Source organism: Sinohyriopsis cumingii, unplaced genomic scaffold, assembly GCF_028554795.1.
Source record: "Sinohyriopsis cumingii isolate HCF-2022 unplaced genomic scaffold, ASM2855479v2 utg004892l, whole genome shotgun sequence".
Taxonomy (NCBI): Eukaryota; Metazoa; Mollusca; class Bivalvia; order Unionida; family Unionidae; genus Sinohyriopsis; species Sinohyriopsis cumingii.
In genome coordinates, this window is record NW_028316848.1 from 18,327 (window position 1) to 25,000 (window position 6,674).

Genomic DNA, 6,674 nt, shown 5'->3' on the forward strand with positions numbered 1-6,674 from the left:
ACAAAACCCATTTCTTCCATGCAAGTGTAAAGTTTCGAAAAATTGAAAGCTTAGGAATAGAGCGACGTGCCATATGTCGGCAGATCGGGCTCGAAGAGACGACTCTGTTAGAGCAAACCGCACGTCAATAGCCCTGTCCGTTCGTCCGTACGCTTCGAGAAACCGACCGTTTCTAGGTAAAACGCGGCTTAAAGTTCCTTTCCTCCGGAAGGGCAAGAGCTAGGTAGACGTGCGACCCAGGGCCAGATTGGTCTTGAAGAGACGCGTCAGGCAGTGAAAACCCCACGAAAATCGGACTGTCCGTTCGCCCGCCATTGGAAGAAAACCGATTCCTTCCATGCAAGTGTGAAGTTTCGAAAAATTGAAAGCTTAGGAATAGAGCGACGTGCCATATGTCGTGATCGGGCTCGACGAGGCCACTGTGCTAGAGCAAACCGAACGTCGATAGCCCTGTCCGTTCGTCCGTTCGCTTCGAAAAACCGACCGTTTTTAGGTGAAACGCGGCGTAAAGTTCCTTTTCTCGGGAGGGGCAAGAGCTAGGTGGACGTGCCACCCACGGCCAGATTGGCCTTGAAGAGACGCGTCTGGCAGTGAAAACCCCACGAAAATCGGACAGTCCGTTCGTCCGTGCGACCATGAAAAGCCGAAGGTCAAGGTCGTTGCCATCACGGCATTCCGTTGGTTCGGTATCTTCACTCGAATACCTATATCTTTCGAACGCTCGAAGATATTTTCGTGCGGTTTGCTGCGGCTGATGGGTCTGAGAAAGACCTATCCGTCGATGCCTTGCGCTGGAAGATGGCTTCATCCTGGACGAGGCGGTGGCCATTTCAGCGAGAGACGAAAGTAATGGGAAAATAACAAGTAACCGACTTCGCTCGGGAAGCAATTTATCGGCACTCTTGCTAGAAAATTCGTGTCTCTAAAACGGCGAAAGATATTCTCGTGCGGTTTGCGGTGGCGGCTGCGTCCTAGAGAGAGCTATCCACGCATGCCTTGCCGAGCGAGATGGCTTCAAAGATGGCTTCGTGATGGCCGTTCAGGCACAGGCAGAAATCACTGGAGGGGGGGATAGACACACAAAACTCGCTCGGTATGCAATTTATCGGCACACTTGCTAGAAAATTCGTGTCTCTAAAACGGCGAAAGATATTCTCGTGCGGTTTGCGGTGGCGGCTGCGTCCTAGACAGAGCTATCCACGCATGCCTTGCCGAGCGAGATGGCTTCAAAGATGGCTTCGTGATGGCCGTTCAGGCACAGGCAGAAATCACTGGAGGGGGGGATAGACACACAAAACTCGCTCGGTATGCAATTTATCGGCACACTTGCTAGAAAATTCGTGTCTCTAAAACGGCGAAAGATATTCTCGTGCGGTTTGCGGTGGCGGCTGCGTCCTAGACAGAGCTATCCACGCATGCCTTGCCGAGCGAGATGGCTTCAAGGATGGCTTCGTGATGGCCGTTCAGGCACAGGCAGAAATCACTGGAGGGGGGGATAGACACACAAAACTCGCTCGGGAAGCAATTTATCGGCACACTTGCTAGAAAATTCGTATCTCTAAAACGGCGAAAGATATTCTCGTGCGGTTTGCGGTGGCGGCTGCGTCCTAGAGAGAACTATCCACGCATGCCTTGCCGAGCGAGATATATATATATATATATATATATATATATATATATATATACTATATATATATATATATATTCACACACACACACACACAAAGACACACACACACACACACACACACACACACACACACACACACACACACACACACACACACACACACACACACACACACATCAATTAATAACTAAGTCCAACGTTGGTTTTAGTTACTTCGCTTCCAAGGGCTTTGCACCAAGGGAATGTCAGGGGTACACAAGGCCTAGCGCCGACGGCGGGAGGTATTATCAAATGTCAGATGCCAAAAGATCTGTCTTGAATAGACGCGTCGGCCTGTGCCAAATATATCTTAATGGCTGCGTCCGTTCGTCCGCCATCGGGAGAAAACCGTTTTCTTCCATGCAAGTGTGAAGTTTCGAAAAATTGAAATCTTTGGAATATAGCGACGTGCCACATGTCGGCAGATCGGGCTCGAAGAGACGACTCTGTTAGAGCAAACCGCACGTCAATAGCCCTGTCCGTTCGTCCGTACGCTTCGAGAAACCGACCGTATCTAGGTAAAACGCGGCTTAAAGTTCCTTTCCTCCGGAAGGGCAAGAGCTAGGTGGACGTGCGACCCAGGGCCAGATTGGTCTTGAAGAGACGCGTCAGGCAGTGAAAACCCCACGAAAATCGGACTGTCCGTTCGCCCGCCATTGGAAGAAAACCGATTCCTTCCATGCAAGTGTGAAGTTTCGAAAAATTGAAAGCTTAGGAATAGAGCGACTTGCCATATGTCGGCAGATCGGGTTCGACGAGGCCACTGTGCTAGAGCAAACCGAAGGTCGATAGCCCTGTCCGTTCGTCCGTACGCTTCGAAAAACCGACCGTTTTTAGGTGAAACGCGGCGTAAAGTTCCTTTTCTCGGGAGTTGGAAGAGCTAGGTGGACGTGCGACCCACGGCCAGATTGGCCTTGAAGAGACGCGTCTGGCAGTGAAAACCCCACGAAAATCGGACTGTCCGTTCGTCCGTGCGACCATGAAAAGCCGAAGGTCAAGGTCGTTGCCATCACGGCATTCCGTTGGTTCGGTATCTTCACTCGAATACCTATATCTTTCGAACGCTCGAAGATATTTTCGTGCGGTTTGCTGCGGCTGATGGGTCTGAGAAAGACCTATCCGTCGATGCCTTGCGCAGGAAGATGGCTTCATCCTGGACGAGGCGGTGGCCATTTCAGCGAGAGACGAAAGTAATGGGAAAATAACAAGTAACCGACTTCGCTCGGGAAGCAATTTATCGGCACTCTTGCTAGAAAATTCGTGTCTCTAAAACGGCGAAAGATATTCTCGTGCGGTTTGCGGTGGCGGCTGCGTCCTAGAGAGAGCTATCCACGCATGCCTTGCCGAGCGAGATGGCTTCAAAGATGGCTTCGTGATGGCCGTTCAGGCACAGGCAGAAATCACTGGAGGGGGGGATAGACACACAAAACTCGCTCGGTATGCAATTTATCGGCACACTTGCTAGAAAATTCGTGTCTCTAAAACGGCGAAAGATATTCTCGTGCGGTTTGCGGTGGCGGCTGCGTCCTAGACAGAGCTATCCACGCATGCCTTGCCGAGCGAGATGGCTTCAAAGATGGCTTCGTGATGGCCGTTCAGGCACAGGCAGAAATCACTGGAGGGGGGGATAGACACACAAAACTCGCTCGGTATGCAATTTATCGGCACACTTGCTAGAAAATTCGTGTCTCTAAAACGGCGAAAGATATTCTCGTGCGGTTTGCGGTGGCGGCTGCGTCCTAGACAGAGCTATCCACGCATGCCTTGCCGAGCGAGATGGCTTCAAGGATGGCTTCGTGATGGCCGTTCAGGCACAGGCAGAAATCACTGGAGGGGGGGATAGACACACAAAACTCGCTCGGGAAGCAATTTATCGGCACACTTGCTAGAAAATTCGTATCTCTAAAACGGCGAAAGATATTCTCGTGCGGTTTGCGGTGGCGGCTGCGTCCTAGAGAGAACTATCCACGCATGCCTTGCCGAGCGAGATATATATATATATATATATATATATATATATATATATATATATATATATATATATATATATATATATATATATATATATATTCACACACACACACACACAAAGACACACACACACACACACACACACACACACACACACACACACACACACACACACACACACACACACACACACACACACACACACACACTACAATTAATAACTAAGTCCAACGTTGGTTTTAGTTACTTCGCTTCCAAGGGCTTTGCACCAAGGGAATGTCAGGGGTACACAAGGCCTAGCGCCGACGGCGGGAGGTATTATCAAATGTCAGATGCCAAAAGATCTGTCTTGAATAGACGCGTCGGCCTGTGCCAAATATATCTTAATGGCTGCGTCCGTTCGTCCGCCATCGGGAGAAAACCGTTTTCTTCCATGCAAGTGTGAAGTTTCGAAAAATTGAAATCTTTGGAATATAGCGACGTGCCACATGTCGGCAGATCGGGCTCGAAGAGACGACTCTGTTAGAGCAAACCGCACGTCAATAGCCCTGTCCGTTCGTCCGTACGCTTCGAGAAACCGACCGTATCTAGGTAAAACGCGGCTTAAAGTTCCTTTCCTCCGGAAGGGCAAGAGCTAGGTGGACGTGCGACCCAGGGCCAGATTGGTCTTGAAGAGACGCGTCAGGCAGTGAAAACCCCACGAAAATCGGACTGTCCGTTCGCCCGCCATTGGAAGAAAACCGATTCCTTCCATGCAAGTGTGAAGTTTCGAAAAATTGAAAGCTTAGGAATAGAGCGACTTGCCATATGTCGGCAGATCGGGCTCGACGAGGCCACTGTGCTAGAGCAAACCGAAGGTCGATAGCCCTGTCCGTTCGTCCGTACGCTTCGAAAAACCGACCGTTCTTAGGTGAAACGCGGCGTAAAGTTCCTTTTCTCGGGAGTTGGAAGAGCTAGGTGGACGTGCGACCCACGGCCAGATTGGCCTTGAAGAGACGCGTCTGGCAGTGAAAACCCCACGAAAATCGGACTGTCCGTTCGTCCGTGCGACCATGAAAAGCCGAAGGTCAAGGTCGTTGCCATCACGGCATTCCGTTGGTTCGGTATCTTCACTCGAATACCTATATCTTTCGAACGCTCGAAGATATTTTCGTGCGGTTTGCTGCGGCTGATGGGTCTGAGAAAGACCTATCCGTCGATGCCTTGCGCAGGAAGATGGCTTCATCCTGGACGAGGCGGTGGCCATTTCAGCGAGAGACGAAAGTAATGGGAAAATAACAAGTAACCGACTTCGCTCGGGAAGCAATTTATCGGCACTCTTGCTAGAAAATTCGTATCTCTAAAACGGCGAAAGATATTCTCGTGCCGTTTGCGGTGGCGGCTGCGTCCTAGACAGAGCTATCCACGCATGCCTTGCCGAGCGAGATGGCTTCAAGGATGGCTTCGTGATGGCCGTTCAGGCACAGGCAGAAATCACTGGAGGGGGGGATAGACACACAAAACTCGCTCGGTATGCAATTTATCGGCACTCTTGCTAGAAAATTCGTGTCTCTAAAACGGCGAAAGATAGTCTCGTGCGGTTTGCGGTGGCGGCTGCGTCCTAGACAGAGCTATCCACGCATGCCTTGCCGAACGAGATGGCTTCAAAGATGGCTTCGTGATGGCCGTCCAGGCACAGGCAGAAATCACTGGAGGGGGGGATGGGATAGACACACAAAACTCGCTCGGTATGCAATTTATCGGCACACTTGCTAGAAAATTCGCGTCTCTAAAACGGCGAAAGATATTCTCGTGCGGTTTGCGGTGGCGGCTGCGTCCTAGACAGAGCTATGCACGCATGCCTTGCCGAACGAGATGGCTTCAAGGATGGCTTCGTGATGGCCGTTCAGGCACAGGCAGAAATCACTGGAGGGGGGGATAGACACACAAAACTCGCTCGGGAAGCAATTTATCGGCACACTTGCTAGAAAATTCGCGTCTCTAAAACGGCGAAAGATAGTCTCGTGCGGTTTGCGGTGGCGGCTGCGTCCTAGACAGAGCTATCCACGCATGCCTTGCCGAGCGAGATGGCTTCAAAGATGGCTTCGTGATGGCCGTCCAGGCACAGGCAGAAATCACTGGAGGGGGGGGGGGGGGGGGAATGGGATAGACACACAAAACTCGCTCGGTATGCAATTTATCGGCACACTTGCTAGAAAATTCGCGTCTCTAAAACGGCGAAAGATATTCTCGTGCGGTTTGCGGTGGCGGCTGCGTCCTAGACAGAGCTATCCACGCATGCCTTGCCGAGCGAGATGGCTTCAAAGATGGCTTCGTGATGGCTGTTCAGGCACAGGCAGAAATCACTGGAGGGGGGGATAGACACACAAAACTCGCTCGGGAAGCAATTTATCGGCACACTTGCTAGAAAATTCGTGTCTCTGAAACGGAGAAAGATATTCTCGTGCGGTTTGCGGTGGCGGCTGCGTCCTAGACAGAGCTGTCCACGCATGCCTTGCGGAGAGAAGAAGGAAAAAAAAATGGAAGAAAATGACAATCGTGGCCAAAGAGAAACGATTTTTAACCGGCCACGGTTGTCATTTTCTTCCAAGTGTTAAAAAAAAAAAATAAAATAAAAACTAAGTCCAACTTTTTCACCAGTTCTCACCCACCAGTTTCTGACATCCATCGTCAAAAAACTAAGTCCAACGCACTGCGTGAAAAAAAACTAAGTCCAACTTTTTCACCAGTTTTCACCCACCAGTTTCTGACATCCACCGTCAAAAAACTAAGTCCAACTTTTTCACCAGTTCTCACCCACCAGTTTCTGACATCCATCGTCAAAAAACTAAGTCCAAAGCACTGCGTGAAAAAAAACCAAGTCCAACTTTTCACCAGTTCTCACCCACCAGTTTCTGGCATCCACCGTCAAAAAACTAAGTCCAACTTTTTCACCAGTTCTCACCCACCAGTTTCTGGCATCCACCGTCAAAAAACTAAGTCCAACTTTTTCACCAGTTCTCACCCACCAGTTTCTGGCATCCACCGTCAAAAA